We start from the raw sequence: 12,414 nt of genomic DNA on the forward strand, positions 1-12,414 counted from the left end.
TGAATATCAGGGGGTGATTGAAACATGCACCTCTCAAATGAACAATCCTTTGTTTCCTGTCTCCAAACCAGACAATTCATATCGTCTAGTTTTGGACTACAGACACCTTAACGCATGTTGCAAAACATTTGCAGTACAAAATTCGCATAGTGCTGCACTAATGAATAACATAGTTAGGAAAAAATATAAAACGACATTAGATATATCTAATGGTTTCTTTTGTCAAAATATTGCACCAGAAAGCAGATACTTGACCGCTTTCTCAGTAATGGGGTCTCAGAAAAATTTCTGTAGGCTCCCACAGGGATTCAAGAACAGCCCAGGACTATTCTCAGCCAGAGTAACAGAGTTACTACAAATGTATGATGATGAGGCATTATCTTATGTCGATGACATCTATCTAACAGACGACGACTTGGATACTCACTTGAAAAGAGTGAACACCATTATACTTGGGTTTGCAGCAGAGGGTTACAAATTCAACTTTAAAAAGTCAAGAATTGCCCATCTGACAGTATTATTTTTAGGATACGAATTATCAAGTGAAGGGAAAAGCCTAGCGGACAACTTCTTAGAGAAGTGCACTGTACTCCAAGCACCAAAAACGCTGAAGAATTTACAATCGATTCTAGGTTTCCTGAATTTCGGAAGAACTTACATTCTAAATTATGCGGAGAGGGTTTAACTTCTCTATGAACTAATTAAACCTGATTTTAAACCAATCAACTGGACTCAAAAACACACAGAAAGTTTGAGATCACTGCAAACAGACATGTTAGCAAAACCAAAATTAGATACACGTGACAACACACGCAATTTTGTAATCCGAGTCATCCCAGGAAGATGCGGATTCACGTACCTGACCTCTAATGAGGGAGAAAAGGTACCAATTTCAATTAAATCACACTTGTACACACAAGCGGAACAAACATTCAGTCCCACAAAAAAAACTGTGAAAGCAGTGGAAATTGCATTAGCGAATGAACGAGAACTAGCACATTGTAGAAGGATCAATATCCTCACAGCGGAATCCGCCTTCGAGGCGCTATTCAGCCCAGTAAACCTGCCTACAGTGTCACTGGATCCGAAATGGATACAGTGTGTAGATTCTCTTGGAGCGGAAGCTGTGAAATACTATTTCGCCCCACAATTCGAAAAACTGAATGATTTGACTTATGAAGAAGAATATCCTCTGCCAATCGAACTTCTGCCTCTCCCACAGTACGCCTCTATAATCTATACAGATACATTTGTACAGCATTTCAACTTAGAGAGCAAATCCTACGATGCAGCCTGCGCGATTGTTAAAGGTCGCTGGCTGTGCGGTAAATTCAGACCGAAAATAACAAAAACTGAATCAGTTAGAAACTGTTCGGCTCAGAGAGCTGAAATCAGATCTTTAAAGATGGCGCTTGAAAATGCAGAACGTGAATTCCCGACACTAATCGTGTGCGATTCTCATTTCTGCGTCAACTCTTACAATAATAAATTACAGAGCTGGGTTGAAAATGATTACAAAGATGACACAGGTGTCACAATAAAGCATAAAATGCTTTGGAAACAAGTAGCTCTTTTACGGAAAGAACTACAAAAGACTCACGTGATACACACTCTGAGTCATCAACGTGATGGCGTTCACGTTGCAGGGAATTAATTGGCTAATACAGCCACAGCGGAAGCAACTAAACCGGCTTCCGTAGCCACAAAAAAGCGTTCCGAAAAATGCATAGACGGGGAAACCATGCTGGCAGTCAAAACGTCCGTAAAAGGCGACTGTGCAGCACTACCCGTGAACTATCCACTCAATTATGCATACGTAATTGATGCAAACTCCGTTCCTTTTGCTCGAATCCCTGGAGTGGGGGATATGGTAATTGCAAACATGAACAGGAGAATATTTTTAACAGCAGACGCACACATGGGATTGGGTCCTAGGCACAAAAAGATCAAGGAATCTCTGACTGAATTACAATCAGTATACTGGTGGCCGGGAATGAGCGTGCAACATCAAATATATGTAAAGAACTGTCCCAACGGTGACAGGGATCGCAGTAGTGAACTGGTCCAGTCTGTTGCCCGGCTACCAATTAGAAACAGCGTAATGCTGTCTACATGCCATCCAGCGTCCTATTAATCATTAAGGCTAAACACACTTATAAATGTGGCCCCAGCGCTCGGCTGACGCCAGAACGGTTATAAAAGGTCTGCGAGTCTTTATCGGCACATACGCAATTGCCATGTTCCATTCTGACCAGGGTCCTGCTTTCAGCTCTCGAGCTTATAAGGAGGCCATGGCCAGCATGGGCGTTGGATTGCGGTATTCTTGTCCGTCACACCCGGAAGGGAACAGTGTGGTAGAAAGAAAAAACCGGGACATAAAGCAATCTATAACAGCGAAGGTATTAGGTTCAGGTGCTGGGTGGGTCAAACATTTAATAAGTGTCCAGATCAGTCCTAACAATTTGCCAAGAAATTCTCTAAAAGGTTTCAGCCCGTACGATCTATTGTTCAGAAATAGAAGGCACATTCAGGACTTAGATAGTCAGGTATCAGTGGTAAAAGATAAGAAAACAGACTTTGACATCAAAGATTGTTTGGCTGTTTTACAGGACTTGAATGAAACAAGAAAATCCTTAAGCAACATAAAGTTAAAGCAACAGCCAACTACCACTGACGAGGCACCACCAGCCCCAGCAAGGCCTGTCTGGATTCCAAAGATTGGGGATCTAGTCAGAGAAAAAATAGCGGTGAAGAAGGAATTTGGGCCTTCTTACAGAAAAGCAGTACCTGTCTTAGCAATCAACGGAACAAGATCAGTAGTACTACCGCCCCTTGCTGGTAAAAAGGAGAACAGAGTTGTATCAATCGACCTGGTAAAACCACAAGCATGTGGCCTATAATCAACAGTAGGCCCAGTGGACTCCCGAGAAACAACAGAATACCCAAACTTGCAACAATTCAAGAGGTTCAAACTGAAAGACTAATCACATTCGATAAGCCTGCAGTGCACAGAGAGGGACTATGCAATAATGCCGTGGAACTCGTGCCTCTTGAGACACAGATTGAAACAGTTCATCAAGAAACACCAGTCTACGATGACGTGGCATCAGAATGTGCTACCGAAAGACTAATTGAAAGAACAGTCCCAACAATTGACAGAACTGCCTCTGGCTACTTCATCAACTTCGATAATTTTTCTGAAGATCAAACCGACCCCGAAGTGATGCCAGAAACGAAAAAGACCTTTAAAGAAAAAGCTACAGAACTCTTTCATCAACTTAAGGAAATTTACCTTATCTCTCCATGGTTAGAGTTCTGATTTGGACTAGGTGTATTTTTCCTCCTGCTTTGGCTCATCATGGTACTTTGTTTGGGAAAATTCATTGAGGGAAAATACAATGGACACAGCAAGTCAGAACATCAACTTAGTCCTCAAACCACACAGATCATCCCACGTGAAGAAAAGAGAACTGTCAACGGTAAATGTCACATCCATTCCAATACCCGGCGGGGTAGTATGGGACAAAACTGACTATGAAATATATGGTCCGGTCGAAATCCTGACATATCCTCATCAATTCAAGGTTTCAATAAATCCTCATCAATTCAAGGTTTCAATAAGTGACTTTGTAAAACCAAGTACATTTTCTGATGATTGGGATTTTGAAATGATGATGTCTGATTTAGTAATGTCAGCAAAGATTCACAGAACATGATTATTTACAAGGTTCGTCTAATTAGTAAAACATGTATTGCTTCTCACATTATGGAGACCATTACTTGCATAAATCTGCACAACCTAGAAATGTTTTTAAGTATAACCAATGGGAACATTGTGCTACACCACCTAAAAGCAATTCTAAAACATTCTATGAGAAATTCAGTACTTCTCAGGGTTTAACACCAGTGATGCAGAAACGTTTTATTATAAACTGTTAGATAAAACAGCATTGAAAACAATGCTGACAAATACTAAATTGATATATTCAGAAGTGTTTTATGAAAAAATGATGACATTTGGTTTTGATTATTGGAAAAATAACATTGAAACAAAAACAATCTGGGGTACAAAAGATTGGCAGGTACAAGGCCTAGAAGCATTATTTCGAGCCTGCATGATCCCAGAGCAAATATTGTTTTTAAATGAAACAATTCATCAAACATCCTGTCTTGGCCTAGCTAAGATCAAAGACCTTAACAAACCGTCTATTCCGAAGCCAATACCTGATAATGCAACAACAGATATTGAAATAGACGTATCAAAAATTTTACATCTAAACAGAACACAACCTGATTGGAAAAAGTGGTTAATCTGGCCTACTGACACAAACAACTGTCAAGATAGATTCCTGAATAAAACACAGGGGTCAACAATGTCCAGACCCTAGATAGTCCCAGAGACAACATCCAGGGATAGTAACAACATACAGTGTAGGGAAACTGTGCCTTGAATGGCTAGAATCATCCACACTGGCTGAAATTAAGCAACACTTATCTTTACTTAAAGATGGTGCTGATTTGCGCGATTTCATTTTGGGACCACGCAAACAGCGTCAAAAACGTTTCATAGCGACCAGTATATATGCGGCTTACAACGAGGCTTGGAAAATAACACAAATTGAAACAGCTGAAAAAATACGAGAAATTGATCGTATTCATTTGGAAAAATCACTTTCTGTAGTGGACAATGGGTTAATGACTCTGTCTTCCAGAATATATTCACTTGACAGTATTGTATCATCTGCCATAGATATAATAGACAAAGACTTGCTAATGTTACATCATGGCCAGTCACAATTGCGCTCTATTGTACAGTTAGGCTGGATGCTGCAAAATCTTCATTCAGGCTATGTGCCTTGGCGTGTAATCAACACAACGTCATTGTTTTCCGTCTTTAACCTTACTGATAAACAAATCAGCTTGGCACAGAAAGGAGCAGACTATACAATCCTGAGCATCGAAATTACCTTTGACAACGTCAGAAAGTCCTGTCATTGAATGGATAATACACAGGATTATCACAATTCTGATAACAACTATTAAAATTGCCTTGAATACATACCTACTGGCCAGTATGAACGATGGGTTAAAGGATACATTAAGTCAGCATGGAAATTACCATACACACACATGCTATAGTGACAGCAACAAAAAGGTATTTCTTAGTGGTAAAAATTGTAAACATTCACTAAGCGGTATACTTTTGTGCCATGGTATTAATTTACACGTAGCCTGTGAAGGAAATTCTAACAACCTTTCATGCCACCAACATGTCACACCTGCAACGCAGATAGAGCCTTTCTTTATGCAACTCTCGAATGGGAGTTACATTCTGATAACGGATCACAGCTGTTGTGGCCTTTTGCTAGGGAAAGCATATCTCGTACACGTGACTTCCTTGGTCACTTGTTGTATGCAAGCATTGTTTCCAAATGGCCCTGGAGACACAGAGACTCCCATATGGCCTTGTCTGAATTTCTCTTCTATACAAATTGATACTTTAAGCAAAATGAAGTTTGTGCTTTTGCAGACAACAGTGCCCATCACGTCATCAAAAGAGACGTATGAACTCCTAGTTGCAAGGACAACATCAGAGATTCATGACCTTTTATCAACAAATTGCCCCGTGCATTTCACAGAAATGCTTAGCCAACTCCTTAACATGTCTAGTGCCACAGGCATCCTATACGGCTATAATCCATGTATTCCCCTATAATGGCATAAACGATCAAGAGTAATATTTCAGAAACTCGTCTCTGACCTCACACGATCAGAGCCACATTTCAGAATCACTTCCTCTGCAGCTCCCTCTGCAGCTCATTAGAGCAAATGACACAGCAGAAGCCACTATCTAAGATTCCTAGATTACACTCCGAGTTCTTCAACAAGATAAAAACTCAGCAACCTGGGAAAGCCCCGCTTGCTATGTTTTGATTAGTAATAGAACTCTAATGAGCACTAAGAGACAATCACTTCCTAGTGACATCTTTATTGACGTCTTATGTCCAAAAACTTATGTCAAACAAGGCACCTTTCAGGTATAAATATTACCAACGTTGCCTTAAGCAAACGCTGATGTTACTACTGTCGCTGCTGCCGTCTCAATGACATCGGCAAACGATGGTGTGGTGAACATAGGAGCAGAACAGCTGTCCCCTGCAGAGCCCAGCAGATGCAAGCTGCCCACGGACGCTGGCCCTCCTCCTCCTCGACGCGCTGAGAGAGACGCTGTCTTTTCTCCTGCCGAGAAATCCAGCTCCGGCGTTTCCAGCCTACTCTTGCGAGTGACTGGGATATCGAGTCCTGGAAGGAGATACAAGACGTCCAGCATTCTATTCCAGAGGTATGGTGTTGACTAAACCCTTAGAGAGAATTCTTGAAGCAAACCTTGGCAAAACCAACTTAACTTAAACTGCTACTTACTTACTCCCTCCCAAGTATTAGGCTTAGGTCAGGTACACTGGGGTAGGCATAGTTAGAAGCACCAGTTGAGTACGTTAGCCTAATGTATATATGAATGTATATATGCTTTATTCATTTTAAACCATTGTATGGCTGAGAAACCATATCAATGCTTTTACAGTATTATTTCGCAATCCTCATTTTACTGTACGCACTTTTTATAATAACTAGTCTTGCAATTGTGGCAATTCATTTCTCTTGTATGAGAAGAAAGACTGTTCAATAAATAATACCTTTTTATTGAAAACGCCCGTCTCTCTATTCTCTGCATATTGGTGAAAGTAATCTGCACAAAACTGACTGAGTAAAATAACTGTCTATTGTTTCACACAACTCTAGAGATTGACTCTTATTCTAAGGAGCAAAGTTGTCATGTTTATGCGGTTGTTGGAAAACTGAATCCCTTCTTGTCTGTACCAGGGAAGCTGATCACTTCCTATTCAGTCAAGAAAGTTTCCAGTGACCTCTGAGCTAGTTGGTAACAAACCCAATTAAGTTTAGCATAGTCAGTGGAGACCTGGAAAATCCGCACTTCTACGTCTATACTACTGTTTATGTTATTCCAATGCGCAGGGCCTATTGGGAAAATAGGAACTACACTACAACGTGTTCTTGATTTGTCGAGGTAATAGAGAGTCAGTGGATGAATTCCTGAGGTAGTTGAATAGCAGAAATCCTTCCTGTTCTTTATTTCCACAATAACTGCAACTTCTTTAACTTTTCTTTACTTGGAAAATAAATCTGGGGCTGGCCGACTGGTGAGTGGACTGTAACACAAATCCAAGGATAGGACCAATGTATTGTCCTTCCAGAATTTTCACCCGAAGGAATTAAAGGAAATACTACTGTATGTGCTGTTTCTCTGCCCGTTTAGGAATTACTAAGAGGTCAGCAACTTTGAAGAGGAAGACAAAAAACTGAGTAAGAAACTTCAGGAACTTGTTTACCTCAGGCAAGTAATTAAAAAGGCTTAGAAATGAACCAGAAATATTAACAGGGAATCCCTTCTGGAGAGTCATGAGAGACCAAAAGGTTATAGAAACATCTGTGTCACAACATTTAGCATAGCCTGACATTATGTAAAAAAAGATTGTCACCAAGAACTGGCGTATTCTTAATTCAGGTGGGCTGAATTTGCAAATATGATTGTTTTCCTTACAAAAAAAAGTGTGGGTATAAGAAACTTCCTGATACACATTAGACCACTAGTGCTGAAACCGAGAGTAGAACCAAATCCAGGAGGCTTGTCTTTGATGGCGAGGCACTATGCTTATGGATCACGCAAAACCTGCCCACTGACTAGTAATGTGAACTCTGTGGATCTAAGTTTGAAGTACACACAGAATTTAAACACTCACATCAGTTGTAACTCAGAAAATGCAATACATCTGGTTAGATGCCCCTGTAATCAGAATATTAGAACATACAAGTAATGTGAGATGCAGAAAAACAATAACCAAATTGACCTTGCATCTTCTTTTTTTTTTAAATGAGACACTCCGAAAAGGATATAAAGTGGTTAGTGATTGACAAACGTGATATACAAAATAATGTGAGGGGCATAAAAACCTTTCTGTCCAGCCATGAACAAAGACGGGTACATAGATTAAAGAGAAGTGAACAGGGATTAAATAATGCAATCCCTTGGCATCATTTATTGTAGCAAGTAGTGAATTGAATATTGGGAATGACGACACCAGTGACTTATTAAAATGTTCATATGCATTACAAAGGGTTGAACTGTACGGTACACAGACAAAATATCGATTTTTAAATATCGATATGCAAAAATATCGAAGTTTAAATATCGATATACAAAAATATCGAAGGTAAGTAATATCGACAGTCTAAATATCGATATTGGTATGATATCAGTAATATCGAAGTTGTAAATATCGATGTTAATAATATCGAAATTAATAACTTTGATGTTACTAATATCAATTTTTAAATAAATTTAGTGTATATTATATTGTATTTATTATGTTTTATTATTTATTTTTAATGTTATTTTATTAAATATTGTCTTTTACTACTGTAGCGGGTTGTGGGTTTATAGGGGAATAGGGTGGGAAGTAATTTAATTATGTTAAATTAATTATTAATTAGTAGGAATTATTAATTAATTAATTGAGAATTAATTTTTAATTATTTTTAATTAATTTATTAATTGATAAATATGTTCTGTAGCGGGTTATGGGTTTATAGGGGAATAGGGTGGGAAGTAATTTAATAATAATTAATTAATTGATATATGTTTGTACATATTTTAATTAATAATTAATTGGTAATTAATTTCTATTAATTAGTTAATTCATTATTATAATTTTTTACATATTTATAATTGTTAATTAGTTGCTAATTAATTATTATTAATTATTTAATTACATTAATTATAGTTATTTTTTTATATATAATTTATTGTTATTCTTAATTAATTAATTGTGCAAACTAATATTAATTATTAAATTAAATTAATTACAGCAAATGTGCTAATATATTTACTTTATTGTTATTGTTAATTAATAATTAATTGGTAATTAAATAATATTAATTAATTTTGGGTACAGGGGTATTTTTAGGGTTCAGGGTCAGTTTTCAGTTCATGGGTACAGGGGTATTTTTAGGGTTCAGGGTCAGTTTTCAGTTCATGGGTAAAGGGGTATTTTTAGGGTTCAGGGTCAGTTTTCAGTTTTTGGGTAAAGGGGTATTTTTAGGGTTCAGGGTCAGTTTTCAGTTTTTGGGTAAAGGGGTATTTTTAGGGTTATGGGTCAGTTTTCAGTTCATGGGTAAAGGGGTATTTTTAGGGTTCAGGGTCAGTTTTCAGTTCATGGGTAAAGGGGTATTTTTAGGGTTCAGGGTCAGTTTTCAGTTTTTGGGTAAAGGGGTATTTTTAGGGTTCAGGGTCAGTTTTCAGTTTTTGGGTAAAGGGGTATTTTTAGGGTTATGGGTCAGTTTTCAGTTTTTGGGTAAAGGGGTATTTTTAGGGTTATGGGTCAGTTTTCAGTTCATGGGTAAAGGGGTATTTTTAGGGTTCAGGGTCAGTTTTCAGTTCATGGGTTAAGGGGTATTTTTAGGGTTTAGGGTCAGTTTTGGGTTTTTGGGGTACAGGGATATTTTTAGGGTTCAGGGTCAGTTTTGGGTTTTTGGGTAAAGGGGTATTTTTAGGGTTCAGGGCCAGTTTTGGGTTTTTGGGGTACAGTCGTACAGGGTAAAAATAAAATAAATTTAAATTAAATCAATTAAATGAAATTAAAAAATATAAAATTACATTAAATTATTAAGTTTTTAATTTATTTTAAATGTATATGTATTAGTTTTAATTTTTTAATTATGTTTTAATATTTTTATTTAATATTTGTAACATTATATATATTTTATAATTATTTTTACATTATTATTAATACATTTAAAAAAACGATATTTTTAATTTCGATATTTTTGTACTACGATATTATTTTTTCGATATTTTTGTACTTACCTTGTTAGGGATAGGATTCCTATATTTTTGACTTCGATATTTTTGTTCCGATATTTTTGTATTTCGATATTTTTGATTTCGATATTTTGTCAGACATTCGAACTGTACAGTTAACATTAAACCATTAACTTAAACACACATCAGGGATCATATGACTCCCTATATTATGACCATAATGTTTGTAAAGATGTTACCAGTTCTTGACAAAAGACATACTTGTGCTGATGGATCAAAACCGTGACAGGATAGCTTAGTTACCACCCCTCATAGGAAGTTTGGAACATATGGGAGGGCCCTACAATAAGATAAGAGTAGCGGGTCCCCAGGGGCATTGTGATAATGTGTAGCATGTTGGAATGACCGTTGCGAAATAACATAAGCATAGAAATCGGACTTTAAATAGCAAAGGCAGTTATGTTATGTTATTTTATTTTAAAACGCGCACAGGTACTCAAGAGTGTCCAGGGACGAGACCAAGATGGGTAGGGGCCTGACATTTAAGCAAAGAGGTACATTTTCAGATTCATCTTAAAAACCAATGGGTACTGAGTGTTCCATAGAGAAAAAGGAAGAGCGTTCCGGGCCACGGCGGCTTTAAGGGCGAGGGAGCAGCCACCCAGCGTATGGAATTTAAAGCGGGGGACCTGGGCTAAAAGTTTAGACATATAGCGTAATTGTCTCAAAGGGGCGTAGAAGGAGAATACTTTTTGCAGGTAGGTAGAGCCATAACCGTGGAGCGAAACTTAACCTGTTCTGCCACGGGAAGTCAGTGAAGTGAGCGTAGATGTTGTCTCACACTACTTCTAGAACAGATGTCAAAGAGAAGTCTGGTGCTGCATTTTGAAACACTTGAATCTTCTTCAACAAGTAGGCCTGAATGCCAGAATAAAAAGTATTGGCATAATCCACTTATGATAGAATGAGAGCGCGAATGACTGTTTCTTTCGCAGCCCTAGGAAGGAGAGGAAGAAACTTCTTTAAGGTTTTAAGAAAACTGAAGCACGTGTCAGCAAGCTTCTTAACCTGAGTGAAGAAGGAGAGGTTTGCCTCAAACCGTACCCCCAGGTTCTTAGCGGACTTCCCTGTAGAAGTAGGCAGAAGCAACTCAGGTGGCCAGAGCATTTCCTTAAAATTTAGTAATTTCCCAAAGAGGAGAATCTCCGACTTCTCTTCATCACACTTGAGTTGTGGGGCGGCAAGCCACTTGAAGACCGAGGACAAACAGTGTTTGGCCGAGGAAACTAAGTCCACGTTTTTTCCCCATGTGAAGAGAAGCTGGGTGTCATCAGCGTAGACCATAACCTTAGCCCCCAACTCCTCCACCAAGTAGACCAGAGGAGTAACGTAAATGTTAAATACGAGCGGGCTAGGGGAAGACCCATGGGGAACACCTGTGGTGACTTTCCGGGGGTAGGAAAAGGACGGTGGAAGCCAGGACTGCTGCACCCATCCTTCTAGGAAGGACCTGAGCCAGCTCCAGGCCATGCCAAAGACACCAATCTCGGGGAACCGTGTAAGTAGCAGTGAATGCGGGACTGTGTTGAAAGCCGCCGGCAGGTTGAGCAAGATCAATGCCGCCCTCCCGCCGGCGTCCAGACACTCCCGAATGGCTTCCGAGACCTCCACCAGGGCTGACTCTGACCTGTGGAAGGCCCTAAAACCTGATTGGGGTGTAAGAGGCCAGGGCTTTCGACAAACTCAGTTACTTGTTTATTTATCACCTTCTCACACACCTTAGCCAGACTAGGCAGGAGGGAGTTGGGGCGGTAGTTCCCTGGGCTAAGGGGATCTAGAGAAGGCTTTTTTAACAGAGGAAGAATCTTGGCCTGCTTCCTGACCTTGGGAAGACAGGCCTCCTGAAGGGACATGTTAACTATACTATTTACTTCAGCATTGATGGTAGCTGCAGCAGTGCCAACAATCTGGCTGAATAAGGGTCCACAGGCAAGCCTGACTTCAAACCCTTAAGAATTTTAAGAGAGCTGGGCAGATCCATGGGCCTAAATGCAGACGGTAAGCAGGATTAGCAGGGTTAGCAGGAGACGAGATCAGAGTACCACCTGTAGGTCCACCACAAGAAGTAAAAGCCGCCAAAATGGTAAGGATTTTATTTAAGAAGAAGCTGGAGAGCTTATTGCACCAGTCATTTGTAGATGTAGGCGAGCTTGATTGGGCAGTAGGGTACGTAAAGCTCTGGACAATGGCGAATATTTCCTTGGTGTTGTTTATAGCAGAATAAATACGGGCTGTGTTGAATCGTCTTTTTGCCTGAGCTATAGCCTTGTAGTAGGTTCTTTGTTTAAGCCTAAATTCCAGCTTAGCTGTCGGACAGAAGTCACAACAGGACCAATCCCGCTCAAGTATCTTACATATGTGTTTAAGCTCTTTGCGGTCGAGGGTGCACCAGGTTTAGAGGGTGATTCCCTAAAAAACCTAGGGGAGGGGGACGAGTCTAACATATCAACCTTGTT

The sequence above is a fragment of the Lissotriton vulgaris genome, chromosome 5 (genome assembly GCF_964263255.1).
Source record: "Lissotriton vulgaris chromosome 5, aLisVul1.2, whole genome shotgun sequence".
NCBI classification, from domain to species: Eukaryota; Metazoa; Chordata; class Amphibia; order Caudata; family Salamandridae; genus Lissotriton; species Lissotriton vulgaris.